The sequence below is a fragment of the Macrotis lagotis genome, chromosome 1 (assembly GCF_037893015.1).
Source record: "Macrotis lagotis isolate mMagLag1 chromosome 1, bilby.v1.9.chrom.fasta, whole genome shotgun sequence".
Taxonomy (NCBI): Eukaryota; Metazoa; Chordata; class Mammalia; order Peramelemorphia; family Peramelidae; genus Macrotis; species Macrotis lagotis.
Window position 1 is genome coordinate 100,294,039 of NC_133658.1, and position 27,277 is coordinate 100,321,315.

Genomic DNA, 27,277 nt, shown 5'->3' on the forward strand with positions numbered 1-27,277 from the left:
TTAGGAATGTCAATTTGACAGTTGAGTGGATGTCCAAACAGGAGCAATTTCTTCAAATCATGGTTACTATCCTAAGTCAAAGAGCAATCTTTTTGTCCACAAAGTATAGAAGTAATTGTTATCCAGTGTAAGAAGTAGGTCTAAGATAATAACTTAACTTCAGACTTGGTTTTGGGGTTATATGAATCACTTGTAAGTCCCTGAATGGTTGACAAAAAAAAAAGAGACATTTACTCACCCCAGCACAGGTAGGATATTCAACAAGGATACAAAAGCACCAATCATTAGTTCTGGGGAGATGCAGCTCTCTTTGAATCCTCATGGAAAGAGAAATGATTAGTTGATTAATAAGTTATTAGGGATGATGACTTACAAGGTCTTAGGCATGCATTAAGTCTTAAAAGCTAGACTCGGAGTAATGAGGATTTTTTTAATTAGGAAGTTGCATCAAAGAAGCCAGACCAATCAGATCCTGGGCATCTTTATTTTGCTAATTCCTCTTGGAGGAAAGGAGAAAAGAAGACTTGAGCCTACTCCTTGTTGGATGAAGGGAAAAGAAGTTTGATCAAGATAAGCATATGTTGATTGCTCTCTCAGCACAGCCAATTTGGATCAATATGTACACCATGGAAACAATGTAAAGACAGGCAAATTGCCTTCTTTGGGGGTGGTGGGAGGGAAGTAAGTTCTGCTCACTTCACTTTGCACCAGTTCATGAAAGTCTTACCATATTTTGAACCAATCCCCTCATCATTTCTCACAGCATGGTAGTACTCCATTACAAACACAGGACATAACTTGTTCAGCTATTCCTCAAGTGATGAGCATCCCCTCAGTTTCCAATTCCAATTCCATGTCATTACAAAAAAGAGTTGCTATAAACATATATATATATATATATATATATATATATATATATATATATATATATCTTTATATCTTTTCCTTTTTTATCTCTTTTGGATAAAGACCTAGTAATGGTATTGCTGAGTCAAAAGTCATGAATGGTTTAATAGCTTTTGGACATAGTTCCAAACTGCTCTCCATTATGGTTGGGCCAGTTCACTATTCCACCAAAACTACATTCATGTACCTATTTTCCCTCATCCCCTCAAGAATTTTTTCATTTCTGATAGGTGTGAGGTGGTATCTCAGAGTTGTTTTGATTTGCATTTCTCCAATCAATAGTGATTTAGAACATTTTTTCATGCGAATATAGCTAGCTTTGACTTTTTTCTTCTGATATCTGCCCGTATACATCTTTTTGAACATTTATCAATTGGTGAGTGGCTCTTATTTTTATAAATTTGACTCCATTTTATAAACAGTTTATATTTGAGAAATGAGGGGTTTGTTAGAAAATTTGCTATAATTTTTTTGATATTACTTCAATATCTATGGTACCTTTTTGGCAAGCTGTAATTTCTCTTATTGTCCCTTTTAACTAGGTCTATTTTTGCTTTTGCTTTGTCCAGGTTAATAATTGCTACCCTGTCTTTTTTTAGACGAGTTGAAACATATAAGATTCTATTCCAGCCCTTGATTTTTAACTCCATTCCATAGTGGTCCCTTGTAAACAATATTCTGTTGTGATTCTGGTTTCTAATACATTCTGCTCTCTGCTTTCATTTTGTGGGTGAACTCATCCCATTCATGTTCAGTTACGATTATTAACTTTGTATTTTCCTCCATACTATTTTCTTCTATTTCTTCTTCTTCTTTCTCTTTTTATCCTATCCCTCTTCAAAAAAGTCTCCTTTGCTTCTAATCACTGTCTCTCTTAAACTGTTCACCCTTTTAATTATTCCCCCCAATCAACTCCCTTTCTCTTATTCTCTTCCCCTCCTATTTCCCTATTGGATAAATTACATTTCTGTACACAACTTAGTGTGCATGTTTGTTTGTGTGTTTATGTGTGTGTGTGAGTGTGTGTATTCTCTTTTTCCACTTTTTTATAGAAATACTTTGTTTTCCAATTATATACAATAGTAGTTTCTACTTATCATTTTAAAATTTATTTTGAATTTTACAATTTGCCCCCTCTTTTAACTAATTTCTCTGAGAATGAAGTTCAAGCATTGCCCATTCCTCCATTTTTCCATATGGTTTAAATGTTTTTCCTTGTGTACTTCTTTTATGTGAGAAATTTTCCCCACTCTACCTCTTCCTTCTCCCATTTTCCAGTGCATCCCTCTCATTTCTTTATCTTTTTTGGAGATCATTCCAACATGATTGACTTACATCCTTAACTTTTGTTCATGCAAACTTCTTTTTTTATTTTATTTTTTTAACTTTTGCAAGGCAAATGGGGTTAAGTGGCTTACCCAAGGCCACACAGCTAGGTAATTATTAAGTGTCTGAGGCCAGATTTGAACTCAGGTACTCCTGACTCCAGGGCCAGTGCTCTATCCACTGCGCCACCTAGCCACCCCTCATGTAAACTTCTTTTAATTGCCTGAATAATGATAAAAGTTCCTATGAGTTACTTGTAGTATCTTTATATATAGGCCATTTTATTAACTTTATTGAGACCTTATGATTAGTCTTTTATGTTTACCTTTTTATTCTTGAATCTTCTGTTGGCATATCACATTTTGTATTCAGCTCTTTTTTTTTCCATCAACTTGAACATTCTCTATTTCATTAAATATTCATTACCTCCCCACCCCCAAAAGATTATGCTCAGTTTTGGTGGGTACTTTAATCTTGCTTGTAATTCTAGTTCTTTTGCTTTCTCTAATATTATATTCCAAGCCCTCCCTCCTTTAATATGGAATCTTATGAGATCCTGACTCCACCTCCACAATATTTGAATTGTTTCTTTCTCTTTGACCTAGGAGCTCTGGAATTTGCCTTTAATATTCCTGGGATTTTTCATTTTGGGATCTTTTTAAAGAGGTGATTGGCGGATTCTTTCAGTATCTATTTTACCTTCTGGATCTAAGATATCAGGGCAGTTTTCCTTGATAATTTCTTGAAATATTATGTCTAGGCTTGTTCTTTGATCATGGCTTTCGTGTTGTCCTTGATCTATTTTCCAGCTTAGTTAATTTTCTGATGAGATATTTTAAAGTTTTTTCTTTTTTTTTATTCTTTTTTAATGTTACATTAACTCTTAATGTCTCATCCATTAGCCCATTTCTAATTTTTAAGGAATTATTTTCTTCAATGAATTTTTGTGCCTTTTAAAAACAATTATGACAATTTTAAAAAATTTTTTATTTTATATATATTTTTATTTTTGTACAAATGATGTTTTTTAGACATTACTGAAGTATTCTTGTTTAAGAATAAACATAATAGCCCTCCCCCCAAAAAATCTAGACCCTCATGAGCAATAAAGTAAAGGAAAGAGAAAAAAATTAAAATTAAAAAACTGTGCTTCAGTCTATGTTCCAACACCACCAGTTCTGTCATGGGTGGATCACATTCTTTGTTAAGTCCATCAGAAAAGCTACTTCCATATTTTTCAACCATTGCCATTGTTGATTGCAACTCTCTCCATTCATACCTCCCCACTACCATATACTATATTTTCTCTTCCCTCTTCTTAAATGTGCTATAGGGTAGCTGAGTGGCACAGCAGACTGATCACCAGCCCTGGGGCCAAGAGGCCCTGAGCCCACATGCCACTCCTAAGGCCCAGCAACCATCCAGCCCTGTCATCCTCGACAGACCATTCAATCCAAGTCCTTTGCAAGAAGTAAAAAAGAAAATGTATTATATTTGGCCACTCTCCCCCACAGTCCATCCTCTCCTCCATCACTCACATACCCCCCTTCCCCCTGTCCCCTTTCTCTCCTTTTTACTCTAGATGTCTATACCCCATTCAGTATATATGCTCTTTCCTCTACGAACCACCTCTGATGAAAGCAAAGGTTCCCTCATTCCCCCTTGCCTTCCCCCTTTCCACATCATTGTAATAGCTCATTGCAATAATAAAAAAAACTTATTATATGAAATATCTTAGCCTATTCTACCTCTCCTTTCTCTTACTCCCATTACATTTCCCTTTTAGCCATTGACTCTATTTTTACAATATATTATATCTTCAAATTCAGCTCTCCCCTGTGCTTCATCTATAAAAGCTCCTTCTATCTGCTCTATTAAATGAGAAGTTTCTCATGAGTATTAGCAGTATCATTTTTTGATGCAGGAATATATGCAGTTCATTATCATTAAGTCCCACATATTTTACCCTTCTCTTCTACTCTCTATGCTTCACCTGAGTCCTGTATTTGAAGACAAACTTTCTGTTCAACTCTGGTTGTTTCAACAGGAACAAATGAAGTTCCCCCTGGTTCATTGAAAGTTCACCTTTTCCCCTGAAAGATAATGTTGAGTTTTGCTGGGTAGTTGGTTCTTGGTTGCATTCTGACCTCTTTTGCCTTCTGGAATATTATATTCTAAGCCCTAAGAGTCCTTAATGTAGTTGCTGCTAAGTCCTGTGTGATCCTGACTGCAGCTTCACAATATTTCAGTTGTGTCCTTCTGGCTGCTTGTAATATTTTCTCTTTTGACTTGGGAGTTCTGGAACTTGGTTATAATATTCCTAGGGGTTGTTTTTTTTGGATCTCTTTCCGGGGGAGATTGGTGGATTCTCTCAATTTCTATTTTGCCCTCTATTTCTAAGATATCTGGGCAATTTTCCTGTAGGAATTATTTAAAAATGATGTCAAGTGAGGCAGCTAGGTGTTGCAGTGGATAGAGCACTGGACCTGGAGTCAGGAATACCTGAGTTCAGATTCAGCCTCAGATATTTAATAATTACCTAGCTGTGTGGCCTTGGGCAAGCCATTTAACCCCATTGCCTTGCCAAAATCTAAAAAAAAATGATGTCAAGGCTCTTTTTCTGATCATGACTTTCAGGTATCCCAATAATTTTAAAATTATCTTTCCTGAATCTGTTTTCCAGATCAGTTGTTTTTTTCAGTGAGATTTTTCACATTTTCTTCTAATTTTTCATTCTTTTGGTGTTGAAGTATTTTGTCTTGACTTCTCGTGAAGTCAATAGCTTCCTTTAGCTTTATTCTAAATGTGAAGGATTTTTTTTCCTCAGAGAACTTTCTTATCTCCTTTTCCATTTAGCCAATTCTGCTTTTTTAAAGCATTCTTCTCCTCAATAACTTTTTGAACTGTTTTCCATTTGACTTATGCTGGTTTTTAACATGTGATTTTCTTCAGCATTTTTTTTTTGGATCTCCTTGACTAAGCTACTGGCTTCTTTTTCATGTTTTTCCTGTATCTCTCTCATTTCTTTTCTGAATTTTTCTTTTATCTCCCTTGATTTTCAAAATCTTTTTTGAGCTCTGTCATAGCCTGAGCCTAATTTCATTTTTTTTCTTGGAGTCTTTGGAATGCAGAAGCTTGTACTTCTCATCTTCAGATTGAGTATTTTGATCCTTCTTGGGATCATAGACAATGTATTTCTCAATGGTGTTCATCTATTTTCTCTGTTTACTCAGACTGTGATCAGGATTTGAATGTGGTCAGAGCCACAGAGTCCTGTTCCAGGTACAAAGGACAGACCTTGGAAGTCTCTATCCACTCCGCTAGCTTTGGTAGGCTGAGCACTCAAGGCTCAGTTGCCTGGGGGCTCCTGCTTACTGGCTCTGCCTGCTTCCATTTCCTGGATCTTGGCTGCTTGCTGAGTGCCCTGAGGACTGGGCTTCATGTGCTCACTCTGGCAGAGGTCTCCCTGTTGATCTTCCAAGTTGTGCCTGGTGCTACCCAGGGTGTAGATCAGGAAACTTCTCCCGCTGCTGGGAGCCACAGCTCCCAGGTGCTCTGGGGCTACCTCCAGGAGGCTGAAGTTACCTCACTCTGGCAGGCTTCCCCTCTAACCTGGTGGAGCAGAGCCTTTCCACTATTTTCCAGGTTACCTTGGCCTGGAGAATTGCCTCACTGAATCCCCCTAGAAAATTTAGAGTCATAATTTTATGATTTTTGAAATGTTATGGAGAGAACACCTAGGAGAGGCTCTTCTGTCACTATCTTGGCTCCCACAAAATTTGTCTTTTAAGGTATTACTTCCTTGGGGGGGGGTTGCCTCTTTTACTAAACTATTAATTCTCTTTTCATAATTTTCTTGCTTTGTTCTCATTTCTTTTTCCAGTTTTTCTTTTATCACTCATCTAGAAATTTTTGTTGGACTAGTATCCAATTACCATTTGTCTTTGAGCATTTGCAGGCATCTTTTTCTGTGTTTATGTCTTGGTCTTCTCTGCCACTGTAGTAGCTTTTAATCATCAAATTCTTTTTTTGTTGTGGTTTGCTCATTTTCCCAGTCTATTTCAAAAATTCTTGCCTATGTACAAAATTCACTGAAGGAAAAGAAAAGTCTGTTTCTTAATCTTGAACTTTCAGTTAAAGTTGGACTCTGCTCACCCAGGGATGGGGAGTCACAGACCAAAGCTTCAGGCTTTTTCATGCTTAGAGCTAGTTCTAAAGGTCTGCAAGTTTTGGGTGATTCCAAAGTTCTGGGAGAGATATGCTCATAGCTTTGCTGGTATGCACCATGGTCTTTACCCAGAAAGTGCTTCTGGTCCCTTGCAGCCACAAGCAATAGCTTTCTCTTTGCCCTGAAACTGTGATCAGGGTTCCCTTGTCTTCCTTTGTGACTGAACCCAAGTGTCCCTATCTACCCTGGAATTGTGACACAGAACTATGTCTGGGCAATAGTGCTGCCAATCAGCACCAACTGTCTCCAGTGCCAGCAAAGAGTCCCTAGTAATCTCTTTCTGACCAGCTGGCTGATCTCCTTACCATCTCTCCCAAGCTAACACAGCTGCTACTGCCAGTTGCTGCCATCTCATGTATGAACTCCAGACAAGTTTCACTCTAGTTCTACAAATATCTCCTGCCAGTCTGTTTTCTTAGGTCAGAAAAATTTGCCCAGTGCTCTCTGGGGTGTAGGTCAGGAAACTGCCCCTGCTGCCATGAGCTACAGCTCTCAGGCACCTTGGGGCTGCCTCTGGGAGGATGAAGTTCCTTCACTCAGGTGGGCCTTTGTTGACTCTGTTACTCCAAAATTTAATTTGAGATATTTTAAAGTTGTTTGGAGGGAAATGTTAAGAGAGTTCAGTTGAGTTGCCTCTAATCTGCCATCTTGGCAGATGGCAGATATGTTGTTGTCATTGATGTTTTTAATCATGTCTGACTCTTCATGACCCCATATGGAGTTTCTTGGCAAAGATGTTGAGTCATTTGCCATTTTCTTCTCCAGATCATTTTAGAGATGAGGAAATAGGGTTAAATGACTTGCCCAGGGTCACATGGCTAGGAAGTATCTGATGCCAGATTTGAATTCCTGATATGAGTCTTTCTGATGCCAGGTCTGGAACTCTTCCACTGGGCCACTTAACTGCCCCTCTTGATTCCTTTGAGGAAAGCTAATATCTGGCACAGGAGAGAAGGAAGAGAGTCTTATACCTACTCAGTTTTGGCAGGGGAAATAAGTTGTGTCAAGGGAACTGGACCTAAATAAGTCCTAGGAACAGCTTTGTATTCTCTTAGGGAAAGCCAAACCCTGTTAGAGAAAGGAAAGAAGAGAGGCCTGAGCCTATCCTATACTGGGAGGGTGAGAAATTATAGTAGCTAATCCCTGCCACAAATTACAGTGACTCATAGTAATGGTCACAAGTGGCATCATTTTCAAACCCAGACAATAATATCTACCTAGCACAGTTAATGGCCATCTAAATTGAGCAAATTAATAAAATAACTCCAAGCAAGCTCTTATTGCAAAGTGAATCTCCCATGGTTGGAAGCCTTTTGACTTAGATAACTTAGGGTGCCTTGATCAGCTTTGTCCCTAGGTTATAATTCTCTAGGTCTTAAAGGACCTTGAGTGATCACAGAGCAATGTATATTAGAATCTTATACATTAGAAGTGTTCCTCTTTGTCTGAGAGCCTTAGGATCTGTGTCAAAAAGGGGAGCCTATCCTTTGTGGTTCAAGCAGACTGTGCACATCTTCCTCCATTTCATTTGCCCCATTCCTCTCAAGAATTCTGAATTCTTTCCAGAAAGAAGCCACTTGGAATCTCATCATTATTATAGGACCAGTACCCCAACATCAGAGAATAAATTCAAAGAGATAAGAAACCTGATATTATTTACAGAAATACCTCCTAGATAAATTGCACAGTATTTATAGATGTCACTTTATGCAATTATGTATTCCTAGAAAAGCTTGTATAAAAATAAAATATTTGTAAATAGAATCCTATTTTAATTGCAGTAGTTGAGAACACCATTTAAAGTCTTCCTATATTATATGTATATGTAGGTTGTCTAAGTGCATAGATGTGGTTCACAGGTGTCATGGATAGATGGGATTCAATCTGGCTACTCTGTGTCCAAGAGAACTAACTTCTTTGTGAGGAACAGGAGAAAGGCCAGGTTAGTAATGCCAGCAGCCTCGGTGGTCGGAAAGTTAAGAAAGGACCAGGACTGCAGAGGTTGGGTGATCTCTCCTCCACGTATTACCTAGACTAAAAACATTCTACCCCTCAAATATCTCTAGTCTAGGGGTATGGTAGCTTCAGAACAAAATCACTTCCCTACTAGATTTTAATTGGAAAGGTAGTCCTTAGTTTATACTATTGCATTTATCCTAGCCAAAAGGAATCAGAAGTCCAAGTTCTACAGATTAGAATATACCAAAGAATACACAAGAGTAAATGAGATCATCAGCCTAAAACAGGAAAAGATCTCAGCTTATAGCAGAAAAGAGGCAATGATATCTCCTTTCAACAGTATCTAGAATTACAAGTCTTGGGGCATCAAGAAATAGAATCCAATATATGATCACAGTTTTGAGGGTTCTGGTCTACCATTTAAAAGTCTTTCTCAACTACCTCCCTGAAGATTCTCTTGAGGTCTATCTCTAACTCAAATAAGTCCTTTTAGCCTTGGCCCTTAGCCAGTCAAGGGTCACAATTTCTTCTACACATGTTGCATTTGTGGCATCTAAGATAGGACTAATTTTCAGGGCACCACTGAATAGTGTGTGACACTGAAACAAATTCTTTTTATAAAGTGAATCAGCACAAGGGAAGATGGAAGTGGTTGCAAAAGAATTGCCTGCTTCAGTAACCCCCTTAAAATAGAATTTTTAAAAATTTTTTTTAAAAAATTTATATATATATATGTATATATATATATATATATATATATATATATGCATGAGTGTATAGATGAATGTATTTTAGGTTAACTGGCAATTTAGTTGACATAGAGAGCTCCTACTTGGCATCCTTTACCAATGCATATTAGTACTTGCTTTGCAATATCTAGGATCAGAGAGCTATAACTTCACTAAGAGATTAAGTGACTTACCCAGGTCCTATTGCCAACATATGTCAGAGCAGGGACTTGCTACTTGGTCTTCCTAGTTCCAAGGCCAGATCTCCAGTCACTACAGACAAAGGGGATCTTTGTGAGAGAGGGCATTAGTAACTGGTGGAGTTGGGAAAGACATGTAGAATATGATTTTTGAACAGTATTTTGAAGGAAACAATGCCTGTAGGGTTGAGGAGGGAATATATTCCAGTCATGAGAGACATTCAAAATAGAGGTATGAAAATGGGAGGTGGAGTGTTGTATGTGAATAAAACGAGTAATGTGCAATCAGGATGAAAAGGATTGTTTGGGGGTAGGTTGTAAAGGTCTTTAAAGACCAACATGAAGAGTTTATTTTGATCCTAGAGGCAATAAGGAGTCATCAGAGTTGACTAAGAGGGTAAATATATAGTTGATTTTACTCTTCAGGAAAATCACTTTAGCAGATGCATGGAGGATTAATTGGAGTAGGGCTAGACTAGAGGTAAGGAGAACAATTAACAGTCTGTTGCAATAAGAGGGAAGATAAGGCCCAAATTAGGGTAGTGGTTATGTTAATAAAGAGAAGAGGCCAGATGAAAGACATTGTGGAGATAGAGACAACACTTGGCAACTGATTGATTATGTGCAATGAGAAACAGCAAAGAGTTAAGGATAATAGCAAGGTTTGTGAGCCTAGATGACTAGAAGATGGTTTTACCTTCAATAGAAATAGCAAAGTTTTGAAGGGCTATAGTTTTATGGAAAAGATAATGAGTTCTATTTTAGATGCATTAAATTTGAGATATTTATTGGTTATCCAGTGTGAAATGTCAATTCATGGGGGTGGGAATATAGTTCAAAATAAAAACTAGGGGTAGATATATAGATCTAGGTGTCACCTACATAGAAATGATGCTTAAATCCATGAAAGTTGATGAGATCACCAAGTGAGAGAATATAGAAAAAGAAGAGTCCCTGACAGAGCTCCATAATTAGGAGGAATGATATAGATGATAAACCAGACGAAGAGACTACATGAAATCCTCAAAAGAAAATTGGTTTTCATAAAAGCAATAAGCAAAGAAATGAGCAAACAAAATTTACAACATGATAAATAATTATTATGGATTAAAATAAAGTGAAGCTGAAATGGCAGAAGGAATAATATAATGAATCAATAATGAGAGTAGCCTCAGAAACTAAACTGGAATTATTATAAGACCCATCAACATTAATAATAAATAAACTGACAAATAAAGGGAGAAACAAATTAGCAAAATTATAATTGGATTAAATGAAGAAGATGCAAGAAAAATGATTAAACTCAACAGCTTGGATATTTTTCCACAGAGAAATAAATAAAACAATAGATTTTCTGGGAAAAAAAAAGATTTTTTTTTTTTTGCTGGAGAAAAGATCAACTAGTTTTAAAAAAACCTATCCAATTAGATAAATGTTTTGAAAACATCTTTATATCCATATCATCCCAAACGTGCTTTGTATATAGATTGCACTTTAAAATTGCTTTTTAAAAGAATGGATGATGGATGAATGAAAGAGAAAAAGCAAAGGAAAATGTTGATTCTGGAGCAACAAAGGACTACAAATAAATCAGTACACAAAAAATGAAATAGACAAATGAAACCATTCTGGAATGGTTTTTCCTATCTCACAAGGGTAGATGGTAGGGAAGTCAAACCAAATAAACAAAAATTCCCACACATATAGAGCTGAGAGAAGCTGGGAAGAAATTATGTTTAATGTTATATGAAAGTATAAATGTGTTGGTTGTTAAAGTATTAGTATTCGTGAAATTAGGAAGATTGTATTCCTTTCTGAATAAACAATTTAAGAAAAATAAAAGGAGACAAACCTTTTTATAAACTTGAATGGAAATTATAGAGATAGATAGATGGATAGACGGATGGATAGATGGACAAATGGACAGATGGATGGATGGATAGAGACAGAGAGATAGATACACAGATAGAATATTAAGTATTTAAAATGCATTAGACACTGTTCTTGGTTGATTGGTTTGTTGGTTCTTTTCCTTCATTAGTGAAGATAACCAAAATGATAGCACTATGTTAGAGATGAGTTACAGAGTGTGTAACTGTGACTGAACAGACCAATAGAACTTGAAATGCTATACCACAAGTCAGGCACAAATTGTCTGTGTGAACATTTAGGCTGGTTACTTTAAACTTACAGATTTCACATTTCCTTTGAGTTGCTTCCATTCTGCCTTCCTCATAGAGCACAATACCCTCTCTGACGAGGGCAAGTCATGCTGGATGGTCCTGTGCCAGTGTCTCCCATACTGCACAATCAAGTTAAAGCTCTTAAAAGAGACCTTCAGGGTATTCCTGTGTCATTTCTTCTGACCCCCCTTGTGAGCACCTATCCTGTGTGAATTCTCCATAAAATAGTCTTTTTGGAAACAAGCCATTCCCCAATTGACTAATGGTCAAAGGATATGCAAAGGCAATTTACAGATGAGGAAATCAAAGCTATCCATAATCATACAAAAAATTGTTTTATATCATTACTGATTAGAGAAATGCAAATTAAAGCAGTATCTCACACCTATCAGATTGACCAATATGATCAGAAAAGACAATGTTGAATGTTGGAAGGGATGTGGGAAATCTGGGACACTAATACATTGTTGGTGGAGCTGCGAACTCATCCAGCCTTTCTGGAGAACAATCTGGAATTATGCCTAAAGGGCAATAAAAATGTGCATACCCTTTGATCCAGCAATACCACAACTGGGTCTATACCCTGAAGAGATAATGAAAAAGGGTAAAAATCATTTGTACAGAAAATATTCACAGCCTTATTGTGGTGGCAAAGAATTGGAAATCAAGTGAATGTCCATCAGTTGGTGAATGGTTGAATAAATTATGTAACACTATTGTTCTATTAGAAACCAAGAGGAATGGGAATTCAGAGAAGCCTGGAAAGACTTGCATGGATTGATGATGAGCGAGATGAACAGAACCAGAAGAACACTGTACAACCTATTGGCAACATGGGGGGTGATGATCAATCTTATTGGACTTACTCATTCCATCAATGCAATAATCAGGGACAATTTAAACAAAGGGAGTTTAAACAAAGACTGAAGTTTATTACCTTCAATTTTATTTTTAGGTTTTGCAAGGCAATGGGGTTAAATGTCTTGCCCAAGGCCACATGGCTAGGTAATTATTAAGTGTCTGAGGTCGGATTTGAACCCAGATACTCCTGACTCCAAGGCCGGTGCTCTATCCACTGTGCCACTAGCCGCCCCACCGTTAATTTTTTTTTTATAAAAAAAGTGTCTTGTGTACTACACATAACTGTGCTATCTCTAATATTTTATTTCCTCCTCAAGTCTATGATTTCTCTCCCAACACATTCAACTTCAATCAATGTATATGGAAACAATGTAAAGATTGACAGATTGCCTTCTGTGGGAGATGGGGGAGGGAAGGGAGGGTAGAGGAAAGATTGTAAAATTCAAAACCTTATAGAAAATGATGGGTAGAAACTATTATTGTATATAATTAGAAAACAAATAAAATATTAATTTAAAAAAGAAAATAAAATTTAAAAAATAGTCTTTTTGGTAAGCATACGTTTGGCATTTGAACAACATGACCAGTTCATTGTGGTTGCACTCTCTGTTGTAATATTTGAATGCTTGGCAGTTTAGCTCAAGAAAGGACTTCAGGGACTAGTATCTTATTCTGCCAGGTGATCTTCAGGATTTTCCTAAGACAATTTCAATGGAAACAATTGGCAGGCACTGTACTAATCACTGGGAATCAAAATACAAGAAATCACACAATTCCAACCTAGGAAGAACATATTCTAATGGAAGAAGGTATCATATAAAAGGAGCCTTGGAAGGGGAGGGTGAGGAAGAGCACTTGATGAAGAACAATGGAGTAGATAAGGAGGAGAGACCTAGAGATAGAATCCAGACTTGAAATGTGGTGAAATGTGGTAGCATCTTTCATAAAATATGGCCCTAGAAGAGAGGTTTTAATCCAATTCTGAGATTTAAATATGATTTTAAAATAAGAGGCTAGAATACAATTTACTAGGCTATCAGCTGACTCCAGAAAATCTGGATCTAGAATGATGCTATCATACAATGCTATATATTCAAATTCAAAATCATTGAGAGAAATAAAAGAAGTATATTATGCTGAAAGATACCATAAAAATGAGAGAATATCAATATCAAATATCTATAAATTTAATGGTGCAGCAACTAAACATATAAATTAAATTAACTGAGTTGCAAAAATATTAGAAAAAACAATGATATTGTAGAATAATTTATGCTCTACCAACAAAATATAAATCAAATATTAATTAAGATAAATAATGAAGTTGCTGGTATATGCTAAAGAAGCTAGATTATGAGAACTATGTTAAGAAAACAACTGGAAAAATAAGGAATGCTTTTTTTCAAATACAAATGAAACATTCATATCAACTTATGTTATAGAGCAATGAAGTTATAAATAAATTCAAAAGAGATGAAGTTTTAAACATTAAACTTAAACATAATGCAATTAAAAAATTTAAAAGGGTATATGGTCAAAAGATACAGGTCTATATGGAATTCTAAAATGACTGTTTAGATTAAAGATCAAATGATAAAAAGATTTAAAAATAATTTTAGAGATAGTAATATAAACATATCGTTTAAAAATTTACTGGAATGTACCAAATCAATATTCATATTAAAAAGGAAGAACCATTTTAAGCACCAACCTGCCAATTCTAGTTAGAGAAAACTGGGAAAGTGGAGAGGGAAAATTTGGGAAAGCAGATATCCCAGAGAGGACATTTCAGAATAAATTGAATTTGAAATCAAAGAAATTAAAAATGAATAAATAAAATTATGCCACTAACAAGTAGCTGTTGAGGCTTTCTTGCAATTCATAACCTTTCATGTGATAGGACAATAGATCTAGAATTGGAAGGGAATTTAGAGATCATGTAATCCAATCCTTTCTTATAAAAAAAGAAATCTAAGATCAGTAAGTTATTTCCCTAAGGTCACACAGGTAGTAAGTGATCGAGGTAGTATTTGAATTCAGATCCTGTATTCACAAGTACAGTAGTCTTCAAGATGTCTCAGACCAGGAACCGTCTTAGGTGTATTCTCTATTCACATACAAATTCCCCACTTGAGGTCTTCCCCCTGGAATCTGAGTCTTCCCTCTAGCTCTCCAAATCCTACACCCAGTTTGAGCTCAATGACTTTCTGAGCCTGACTGGCAGGAGTCCAGACCCTGATCAAAGTCCCAAAGTGATGATTAGTACCCTGAAAGCAGTAGGCATTCCTTCTGACCCTGGGGCTATGCCTCAGCAGAGCAGCATCCCCTCCCCTATCCACCCTGGACCTGACAAAAATCCAAGGAATCATTCTCTCACAGGTAGATGTTGGATTGGAGAGAAGAGATCCTCTGACATCAAGGAGTCCAGCTAGGCGACAATTGGAATAATACAGACATGTGAAGATGAGGCAGATATGAGACAAGGGACAGATATGAGAGATGGTGTGGCTTAAGAACTGTCAGTATGTAATTATATATTGGAAAAGTGAGGAAAGAATGAAAATGTGAGGATAACTCCATAGTTGCAAGCCTAATTGGTGGAAAAATGGTGGTCATTTCCCAAGAATAGTGAAGTTATAAAGAGGGACACTTTTTTAGGGGAGTGGGGGTGGGAGGGAGAGAGGGGGGGAACGACAGACAATGACTGCTGTTTTGGATATAGTGACCTTAAAGATGCCTTTGAGACAATCAGTTCAAGATACCCAGCAGACAACTGGTTTTCCAGGATCAGACCTCCAAAGAGAGGTGAAGGCTGACCCTATAAATTTAGTATATATGGACAAAGGTGATAATTAAACTCTGAACTGAAGAGATCAGCAAAAGAGAAGAGTGTAGAGACAGAAGAGAAGACCCAGGACAGAGACAGGTAAGATAATCAGGAGAGTACCTTATCAGAAAAACCTAGGGCTGTGTAGGTGCTCAAAGTTTCCCTACCCTTTCCCAACTCCTCTTTACCACAAACTGCTGAAAGTCACAACACTAGGATCTAAAATTATATGGTGAGCCCTTTTTCTTCTCCACTGGACTTCTGAAATATCCTAATTAAACCAATCCCACAGTAAAGATGTAAATCATGCTATTTTCCCAGCCCCTGCATAAAGTTTCCTATCATCTTCCACTTCACACTGACAATCAGATCATAAGAAGTTTGAGGGTCCACTTACACCTCTGTGTCAAATCAAAACTTTCTTCTGGGGTACAGCTAGGTGATGCAGTGGATAGAGTACTGGCCCTGGAGGCAAGAGGACCTGAGCTCAAATTTGACCTCAGACACTTAATAATTGCCTAGCTGTGTGACCCTGGGCAAGTTACTTAATCCCATTGTCTTAAATAAATAAAAAAAACCCAACTTTCTCCTGGTGCTTTACCTTGAATCAGCAGCTAAATTCACCAAAGTGACACTAATGTTACATTTGCTATGTCTGACCTTTCAAATACCTCTATCCCTAATTGAAAAAAAAGAATATCATTGTAACAAGAAATTCTATAATGCAAGAATTTTTCAGAAGGAGAAGTTGAGGCATCTACAGGATGGAAGAAATGACTAATGACATTAAATTTTATAATAAATATAAAAAGAAAAATTGAAAATGAAAATGTAAATATGGTTCAGAGGAATGTGGATGTATAAAGACATTTGAAAATATATTCAGGAGAAATTGAGGAAAATTTGAAGAACAGTTTTCAGTTCAAAATTCTTCTTTTGCCTTCCTGCTTCTGAACAAAGAGATTTAATAAGCAGATTAAAGAATAAGGAGGTAAAAATGAGAAATCAAAGAGGAAAAAAAACCTAAGCAAATAAAATAAATTTGCTAAATAAAAATTAATGTGAAAAGGAGAAAGTAGTAGAATTTAGAGATAATGTTGAGAACAAGCAAGAGAAGGAAATTGGATAGGACTGTCAAGTTATTAAGAAATAATAAAAAAAATTATGTTACTATTGGAGTAATCCAGGCAAATGAAAATGAAACTCTAAAGGGACATATATGAGGTTTTAGGGTCTTAAGAAATACTTAGGAAATTTACTAGAAATACAACAAATATTTTACAAAAAAAAACAAGGTAGAAAATCTCAATCAATATGGAGGAGAGAAAATTTTCCAGTGACCTTTCATTGATTGCCTATTTATACTTCTGACATGGTCAAGTACCTACTTTCTATGCCCCAAATAAAAGACTGATCTCTCTCCTAGAAGTCTAAGTGATATGACTCAAAGAATGCCTCTTCATGCTTCATGTTGTCAGATACAATGAAGTGATTCTTTTAAAAAATGGAAACAGAAAAATTAATTAATTAAAAATAAAATGAAATAAAATAAAATGGAAACTGGATTTCATGGGTGGGAGAAAAGAATCTGAAGGAGTATAGGAGATACAACCCTTATCAGAATACTGAAGATTTGAAGACTTTCACAGAGGAGGGTGGAAAAAAAAGTTTGCTTGGGGCTAAACAAATAAACTTTTATGAGTGAGCAACTGCTTGACCTTCAGGACTGACAATGTAGAGACAAAGCTTTCAGTTAAGAGAGCAATCAGAGCAAGAAGAAAAGAGTGATAGTTGATGATTTCCTGATTTCCAGTAACTTTAAAAATCTTTAGAATTCTGATTAATGCAATGATGAACCATGAGTAGAGCACTTTAAAAATGAATCATGCCACCTACCTCCTTTTAGAGAAGTGATGAACTTAAAATGAAAAATGAATCATAAATATTTTGATGTGAGCAATGTGGGACTGTTTTGCTGAACTATGTATATTTGTTGTAAGAATTTTTTGTTATGTGCCTTTGTTTTGAGGTAAAATGTTTTACTGGGGCATTTGGGAGGAAGACACAAATGCTTAAAAATTTAAAAAACAACAGAAAGACAAAATAAATTATTTTTGTCAAACATAAGAATAATTAGAGATAAATGAACATCAAAAAGTAAACAGGTCCTGAATATGACTAGAAAAACAGTTAACATTTATGTAGGACAAAATGATAAATTTGGAAAACAAATCAATAAACACAAACATCATATGACTTTGGATAAAGAATAGACTGAAAAAGAAAAAAGAGGTATTGGAGAAAAATAGAAGAAATCTTTCCAACAAGACAAAATCCAAGGGAAAAAAATCGAATGTGGAAAAATACACAGGACTCCAACACTGAAAAATCCAAACCAAGATTCACCAAGATATATAACTGTTAAAATATACAATTCCAAGATCAGAAAAAAAGTAAAATTATATTTTAAAAATACCAATTAGTATTACACTTTTCAAAATTACCCCCAAATTCAAAGTTAAACAAATATATCATAAGTATATTTGTATATATATAATATATAGAAATATATAGAAGTTTTTAAAATAGTATTGGACCATCATCATCACATTATATTCTTTAAAAAGATAAGAATTTACTTCAACAACAAAAAACTTTGAAGAATACATGAAAATCCATAAAGAAATTCCTATAAGCAGTAAGAGAAAAATAATTCCAAGCTGACCAAATAAAATTTTAAACAAAAATAATAGTTTGTTACCAATTATAGTTAAAATTTTATCACAAGTATACATGCATACCACATACAAGCACATATAATTATATCCCTAATCTTTATGTATGAAATGTATATACTTTTTCCTGATTATACAAGAAACAGTCAAATTAGAGTTTGGGTTAAAATTTGAATTATGATTTAAACACAATGTAAATAATAATAAAATATATCACATTTACTAACCAGAAGATATTTAATATACATGATAAGCAGCCAAAAATAACAAAGAACTGAAGGAGAGGAGAGTAGCTAGTTATTAGAGAAATAAAATATTATTTGCTATTTTTAGAAGGGGATTAATCCAGGTAAATACAAGTTAATAGTATCACAAGCAGAAATAAAAACTTACTTCATTACTTAGTTTCAATAACTAAAATTAAATGTAAATAAATTTCACTTCCTCCAAGAAACATCAAGAAGAAAATAGCAAGAAGAAAATACTTGAATAGAGATCAAAATTATGGTTTATAAGCATAAATATGAAGTATGTGAGTGTGCTCAGTAAAATAAAAAATATTATGGAATAGATTAAGGATGAAATTACTATGATATAGGAAATTCAAAGTAGAAAGATAAAATAAAGAAGCAGGTCTAAAATATATCATGGAATTGCAAGTTTTTAAAAATGGGACTGGCAGTAATGATATATAATAAAATTTTAACTTTAAAATACTGAGAGTCTCAGACAAATACACCATATAATGATGAAAAGAAAAGTGGCGAATGTATTACATTTCTCAATTTACATATATATACACCAAGCATTTCAATAGCTAATTAATTAAAGGCGAGATGAATAGTGACAGAAGAAGAAATAGGTAAAAATGCAATTAAAGAAGAACAACACTATTGACTAAGTCGGATTATTTAAATTAAAAGATGAAGAATGAATAAATCACAGATAAGAACTTGGAATTGAGAGACATTTGGAAAGAACAAAATGGAAGAAGGAGATAGATGTTCTTTTTGAATACATATGCAGTGTTCATAAAATTTGATAACATATTAGGTCAGATAAAAGACCTAGATAAATTCAGAAAGGAAAATTTTTAGATTGGTGATACAACAAACAAAATTAAATTATATTGACAAGAGTGAAAAATATAAAACAATATGGAAATTGAAGACAATCTATCAAACAATGATTAGTCTAAAGAACAGTGATGACAGTATGATTGATTTGGAAATATGTTTAACATAGTTATACATGTATAACCTATATTAGTACTCTCTGTCTAGGGGAGGGGGAGGGAAGAGAGGGAGGGAGAAAAATATAGAACTCAAGACCTTACCAAAAATATGATTACTGAAAACTATCTTTACATGTAGTTGGAAAAATGAATAACTTTTTAAAGAAAGAACAGAGATGATAGCTAGAGATGTTATTTGATTGATTTAAACATTTCTTTAATTAGAAAATTCCTAGGGCGGCTAGGTGGCGCAGTAGATAGAGCATCGGCTCTGGAGTCAGGAGTATCTGAGTTCAAATATGGCCTCAGACACAAAAACTAAAAAAAAAAAAATTCTATCAATTCATATATGAAGTGGGATTTGAATTCAGTCTTCCTGACTCCCAATCCAGCATTCTATTCTGAGACACTTACATGATTAAAAAAAGAAAATAGAAAAAAAAGAATTACAGAATATTTAAATGACAAAGAAAATGGCAAAATTCCCTACTGTCTATGGAATGTAGTCAAAGAAATTGTAAAATTAATTAGACTTGTAACTAATGGCACTAGGGGGAAAAAGCAATATTCTAAAGGAGAGTAAAAAGAGATAAATGATAAAATTAAGCACAGAATAAATAGTAAAAAAAATGAAAAACAACTGAATTGATAAAGCCAAGAGGTTTTTTCCCCCCTGAAAGATCAATAAAATTGACAAAGTATTAACAAGCTTAATTTAAAAATGGAATATAAAACACAAATCAGTAATGTTACAAATAAAAATGGAGAGGTCATGAAAAGTACAAAATAAATTAATAATAATAACAATAATAAATACAATACAAAGCTATATTTTAACAATTTAAAAAACTCAAAGGAAATAGATGATTATTTCAAAATAAGAATTGGCACATCAGGGAAGTGATGCCATGTCAAGCACATGAACTGAATTTGAGTGAGGGGGGCTGTGCTAAATCACCAGTCTCACTTTCTCCTCCAGAGCCATCTGGATCCAGTGGCAAACATGAATCAGGACAATTGGAGATGAGCTTGCTTGCAAGGCAATCAGGGTAAAATAAGTTGATCAAGATTACACAGCTAGTAGTGACAGAGGCTGGATTTGAATTTCTATTCTCCCTATTCCAAGGCCAGTGCTATATCTACTGCACCAAATTTTAGCTTGGGGAAGGAATAAGTTGTCATCAAATAAACACCTGACCAAATGGATTTTGAGATGAATTGTTTCAAATCTTCTAAGAAATATAATTCCTAAATTTCATCAAAGAAGGATTTTTTTCTTTGAAGCTATGATTTTCTGAACATAGGAAGCTTTGGGAGAATAATTCAGTCAATGCAGAGTGGCACCTTCTTTGCAGTTTTTAATCTAAGTAAGTTGTATAGGGCACTGAGATGATTAATGACTTGTCTAATGCATCTAGTATATGTCAAAGGTGAGACTGGATCATAGGTTTTCCTGATTTAAAAAAAAATTCACCTCAAGTCCCAGTGCAGGAAGCATTTCCTACTCTCAACAGCTGCTAGTAACCTTCCCTTTGAGACTACCTTCAATCTATTTTGCATATCTTTTCTATGCACCTAATTATTTTCATGTTGTCTTCTCCAGCAGAATGTAGACTGTTTTTGTCCTTCTTTGTATAACAAGAGCATAGCTCAATACTTGATTCATTGATTTGGGGCAATTTACTTAGTTTCTGTTTAGTTTCCTCAACTGAAAAATGAGGATAATAATAACATCTACCTGGGTTCTTGTGAGGATCAAATAACAAGACATTTGCAAAGTGCTTAGCAGAGTTACTCATATAAATTTTAGCTATTGTTAAATATTTAATGAATGATTGTTGACTGACTATTAGGCAGTTAAGGAGACATGGTAGATGGAGAGTTGGGTCTAGAATCAAAAACTCTCCTCTTCCTGAATTTAAATCTGGCCTCAGACACTTATTAGCTGTGTGACTCTGTGTAAGTCACTTCACCTTGTTTGTCTCACTTTCTTCACCTGTAAAATGAGCTGGAGAAGGAAATGGCAAGCCATTCCAGAATCTCTGCCAAGAAAACCCCAAGAAGAGTTGGACATGACTGAAAAATGACTCAACAACAAAAGATTGACTGATGGACTGACATAAAGAATTCATTTTAAAGCATCCTTTGAGAAATGCTCAAATAGACTATTTCATCAGCAAAATTTGAAAGTCCCCTATTTCATGGAATGTCCATCTTTTCCCCCCAAAAAAGATGTTCAGTTTTCCTGGGTAGCTGATTCTCAGTTTTAATCCAAGCTCTTTTGCATTCCAGAATATCATATTCCAAGCCCTCCAAGTCCTTAATGTAGAAGCTGCTAAGTCTAGGTCATTTATTTATTTATTTATTTGTTGGTTATGACATTTAGGTAGACCAACAATTTTTAAATTATCTCTTCTGGATCTGTTTTCCAGGTCAGTTTTTTCCAGTCACATATTTCAAATTTTCTTCTAGTTTTTCATTCTTTTGGTTTTGTTTTATTGTTTCTTGATTTCCTCACAAAATCATCAACTTCCCTTAGTTCCAGTCTACATTTGAAGGAATTATGTTTTTAGAGAGCTTTTGTATTTCCTTTTCCATCTGCTTTTTAAGGCATTTTTCTCCTCTTTGATCTTTTGGATTGCTATTTCTATTTGACCCAAATTGGTTTTTAAAATGTTATTTTCTTTAGTATTTTTTGGTAATTCCTTCACCAAACTGCTAACTTTTTCATGATTTTCCCACATCAATCTCATCTCTCTTCCCAATTTTTCCTCTACCTTCCTTACTTGATTTTCAAAACCTTTTTTGAGCTCTTTCATAGCCTGAGACCAATTTATAATTTTCTTGGAGACTTTGGATACAGAAGCTTTGCTATCTTCTGAGTGTATATTTTGATCCTCCATGGGGCCAAAGTAATTGTTTATGTTCATATTTTTTCTTCTGTTATGTGCTCATTTCTCCAGCCTATGATTTAATTTTAACTCTTTTTTAAGGTGGGGCTTTGTTTCCAGGGTGGAGGATATACAAGCTTTTATGGTTTTTACAGTTGTTTTCAGAACACCCCCCCTCCCCCCAGGAACCTCAGTTCTTCCAAGGTCTTATGAGAACCTGCTCTCCTGGCCTGTGCTCTGATCTGTGGATGAAGCAAGTACTTCCCTCTGACCTGGAACCATGAGGAGACTGGAGTTCAGACATCAACTTGGATCTGAGCATGGACCATGCTGCAGAGTCCTGCCTCAGGGCTAACACAGAGACCTCTACAGTCTCCCCTGACCCCCTTGCAATTGGTGAGCTGAATTCTCTGGAAGCAGCTACCAAGTGGCTCCCCAAGTTGCATCTGATCTCCTGGGGCTGGGTCAGCACTGAAGCCTGTGATGGACTGGGCTCTGCTCTCACTCTGGTGTGGCAGTTTTCCTACTGACCTTACAAGTTGTCTTTGGCAATTTCTGGGCTGAGAGATCTGGAAATCACCACCGCTGCCACAGACTCAGGCACTCCCAGAGACCCAGGTACCCCATGGTCTGTTCCTACGTGGCTGGAGTTGGTTTGCTCTTGCTTGGTCCTTTCTAACCCCATAACAGACCCTTCCAGTGGATCTTTCATGTTGTCTTGGGCTGGAAGATTGTTTCGCACAGTTTTTTTGGTGGATTCTGCCACTATAGAATTTGGTTGGTTAGTCTTTATTTAAAGCTATATGAAGTGGTTTGAGGGAGATCTCTTGAGTCCTAGTCTTAATTCTGCCATATTCTTAATTCTGCCCCCTTTCTCAGTTGTACATATATTTCTAGTAGGGAGAAAAGAATCAGAATCCTAATTTCTTTAAGGGTCATAGAAGAAGATTTAAGGGTATGGGAGTGGTGTTATTCTATTGTGATAGTCTTAGAAAAGGAAAAGAAAGGAAAAGGAATAAAATAGAGAAGATATGAAAGGGGTAGAACTTAACTGTTTCTCTTATTTAGAGTGTGTGATAAGCCTAGTAAATATATGTGTACACACACACACACGTATTGTTGTTTGTTCTTCATTCTTGAAAGGAACCGCTACATCACAATGTTGATGTCATGCACTCTTATTTGAAATGGAAAAAAGGAGAGTTGAACATGAAAATATAAACATGCACAAAAAGTCTCATGTAGTAATATATTAAATTCAGCTGGAGAACTTATAGAGAGAGAAGAGAAGAGAAGAGAAAGGAAATAGTCACAAAGAAAACAGACCAATTTTTGAGAATGGATTATTTAAAGGTGAATTAAAAAGAGGTAAAAAACAGGTCAATTAAAAGGGCCTGGGTGAAAGGAAGAAAAGAGAACAAAGGAATGGTAGCAAATTACAGATCTGTAATATCCTTTCTTTTATCACTAATTGAAGTAACAAGTCACCAGGAGGGAGAAATGAGAGTCAGCATTTACCATTCAAGTCAAACCATTGCCATCATTTTGACCAATGCCTATCTTCATTTTCTAACAGAAACAGACTGAAACTGAATCCCCAAACTCTGGAAATAGCAGTGCCATTCCCTTGCCCCCAGACCATCAATACTGCTTCCAGTCCAAACACCACAGCCATCACTGAGGGGAATACTGTGGGGAAGGGGCCCACCTTTCTTATCATCACAATACTTCTTATCATCACAACTGCAGGGGAGATGTCACCTGGCAACATCATCTGCTTTTCCTTTCCTATCTCCTGCTTCTGCCTATCTCTTTAGCAAACAAAACATCCAATGAGCCCCAAAAGAAGATTCTCGGCACTATCAAATATTTCAAAGTCAGAATCAAATATTATTTGATAACAGAATTTACATTATGTAAGAGATGCTTTGCTTCCATACCTTAAAAATGATGGGACCTTTCCATCTGATTTATATCTGAAACATCTCTTATATGTTGCCCCCTCCATTAGAATAATAAGCTCCTTGAAAGCAGGAATGATCTTGGTTTTTATTTGTACCCCCAGCACTTATCACACTAAATGTTTAATAAAGGCTTTTACACTCATTCAACTTTTTATTTGTAAAGAGAGGAAAAAGAATATAAGGATAGGATGGCAAGAAAAGCAGAATTATAGCTCAAAACCAAATTTTTCCATTAAATGGGGATAACAGAATGGATAAGGCAAAAAATCCAAAAAACATGTTTATAAGAACTCTGAAAATAAAAATTCACACAGAGTTAAAAATAAGGGACTTGAGAAGAATTTATTTTGTTTCAAATGAATTTTTTAAAAAAACAGGAGTTACAATCATGATCTCAGATGAGGCAACAGTAAAAATTGACATAGTTTGAAAAGGTAAACAAGGAAGCTATATCTTGTCTAAAGGCCCAATGAAATAATATTAATACTTCTATATTCACTGGCTGCTATTGCACCTACTTAAATACTTAAAGGATAACAATCCATTTATGTGAAGAAATGAGCAACAAAATTTACTGGTGAGGAATCTTCTTGGGGACATTGGTTGATAGATTTCTTTGCTTTTCAAAGCAAATAAATATCCCTAATGAATAAAAAAAAGTTTAATAAAATCTTAGCAAAATGGTTATAAGTAGCATATTAAAAAGACTATATACTGAGACTATGGAAAGGTCCTTTTATTTTTATATTTTTAATGGTTACCATATTTGGGCCATTTTTCAGGAAAGTAGGATAATCTTAAGTGTGATATGGAGGAGGTAGGTGGTTTAGATTAGAGTGTAGAGTCTGAAGTCAGGAAAACTGATCTTCCTGATTTCAAATCTGGCTTCAGACACTTAATAGTGTATGACTCTGAGCAATCACTTGACCCTCTTTGCCTTGGTTTCTGCAACTGTAAAACTGAATTGGAGGGGCAGCTAGGTGGAGCAGTGGGTAGAGCACTGGCCCTGGAGTCAGGAGTACCTGAGTCCAAATTCAGTCTCAGACACTTAATAATTGCCTAGCTGTGTGGCCTTGGGCAAGCCACTTAACCCCATTGCCTTGCAAAAAAAAAACCTAAAAAAAAAATCTAAAAAGAAATGGAATTGGAGAAAAATATACAAACCACTTGAGTATCTTTGCCAGGAAAATTCCATGAATAGTCAGACAAGACTGAAATGATTGAATAGAAGCATTAATATACCATATTAACAATAAATATAATTAAAATTGCATGTTTATATCAAAATATATATATAAAGCTTTGGCCAAAATATGGTAACCATTAAAAATATAAAAATAAAAGGACCTTTCCTTAAATGGCAAATAGTATCTAAATTAAAATTTTTTTTAAATTAGCATTATATATAATGGAGAAAGGTAAAGGGCCTTCCCAATAAGTTGATATATATATATATATATATATATATATATATATTATCTCCAGTACTGATATCTTCCTGGAAATGCTGATTACAGAAATAAGACAAGAAAAAGAAATTGAGAGAATAATTTACAGACAAAAAGGATCCAGTTTTTTTTTCAGATGATATAATGATCAACTTAGAGAACCATTAAGATTCAACTAAAAATTAGAAGGACATAAAGTAAACCCATATAAATCAACAACCTTTTTTGCATAATACCAACAAAAGTCAACAGGAAGATATAAAGAAATTCATTTCAAAATAGCTAGTGAATGTATAAAACATGTGGGAGTCCACCCAACAACACAGAAACAGTGATTATTTGTATAATGGATAATTGACTGCTAGGGACCTAGTCTTTCTATAACCTACTCTTGATGTTGTTCATTAATTCAATTATATCCAGCTCTTCAAGACCCCATGAATCTCAGTGGGCCAAGCCCATCTATCCTCCATTATCTCCTGAAGTTTGCTTGAGCTCATGTTCATTGCTTCTATGACACTATCTATCCATCTCATCCTCTTCTTCCTCTTTTCCTTTTGCTTCCTGTCTTTCCTAACATCAGAATCTTTTTCGATGAGTCCTATCTTCTCTTTATGTGACCAAAGTATTTAAGCTTCACTAAAGAGTCTGAATTAATTTCTTTAAGTATTGACTGATTTGATTTCCTTGCTGTTCAAGGAATTCTCAGAAGTTTTTTTCTACCACCACAATTCAAAAGCTCCTCCTCTGTCTAGTTTCAAACCATGAGGATGCTTGGGGAAACCTGCTTCTGGAAAAATGTCTGATTGAAAATACTGGAGGTCCCTGCCCCATGCCCTTTTCAGGGCATGCACAAATATTTTATGACTGTTTCCCATTTGCTTATTGCATGGTGAAGAGGTCTTTTAATTGAATGAGTATGCATATAAAAGGTTCAAAAATTCAATTACTTTCTTTTTCCTTGGTTTTTGAGTGAGGCAAATAGTCTTGGGGTCTCTCTCTAACCCATTATCATGAAGTCGTGAATATATGCTACTATTTTTTCTGTTTCTAGTATTTTTCATTCTTTCCTGCTCTTAGTTGAATGAGTAGAAGAGGTAGAATGTAGTAGACTGTGACCTTTTGGACTTCAAGAGAATCATTGGAGCTACCAGAGGCATAAGTCTTCTACTGGTGATGAGGTAACATGTTCAAGAGTGTACCCTATCTATAGAGTTTGTGCCAAACAGGATTTGTTATCTTTCTCCTACTCTAACCCTCCCTTCTCTTCCAGACCTTCCTATTACTGTCAAGGGTACCACCATCTTTCCAGTCAATATAACTTTCAACCTTTGTTTCACTGTTAACTCCTCACTCTCCCTTACCCTAAATCTCATCATTTTTTACCTTCATAGCATCTCTCTGATATATACTTGCAGAGCTTTTGATCTACTTCAGACCCCATCACCTCTTGCTTAGACTACTGTAATAGCCTTCTAATTGATTTCCATTCCCTCAGTCCCTCCCCCCTCCTAATCCTTCCATCTTCCATTCAACAGTCAGTGATTTCCCTACAGTTTAGGTCTGACCACATCATCCCAGTATTCAGTAAATCTCAGTAACTCCCTATTACTTCCAGAATCAAATATAAAATTCTCTGTTTGACTTCAAAGTACCTTTCTATCATGGCTTTTCCTTACCTTTTTTGTCTTCTTCGACTTTACTCCTTTCCATATCATCCATTATCCAATATTACTGGTGTCCTTGCTGTTTCACTAACATAATATTCCATTTTCCAAATCAAAGCA

General features: G+C 35.4%; 1 long non-coding RNA gene across 2 annotated transcripts in view; it reads right to left on the bottom strand.

The window, feature by feature from the left end:
* Positions 1-23,730, bottom strand: part of LOC141513913 (uncharacterized) — a 106,635-nt gene extending 82,905 nt beyond the window's left edge. Inside the window, exons 1-3 of one of the 2 annotated variants that reach the window (XR_012475907.1) lie at positions 23,597-23,730; positions 9,342-9,420; positions 239-317 (exon numbers count right to left, since the gene is read on the bottom strand). This is a non-coding gene — a long non-coding RNA (uncharacterized LOC141513913). The remainder of the gene's footprint in view (positions 1-238; positions 318-9,341; positions 9,421-23,596) is intronic. The other variant, XR_012475909.1, reaches the window with a different exon arrangement.
* Positions 23,731-27,277: the final 3,547 nt, after the last annotated feature.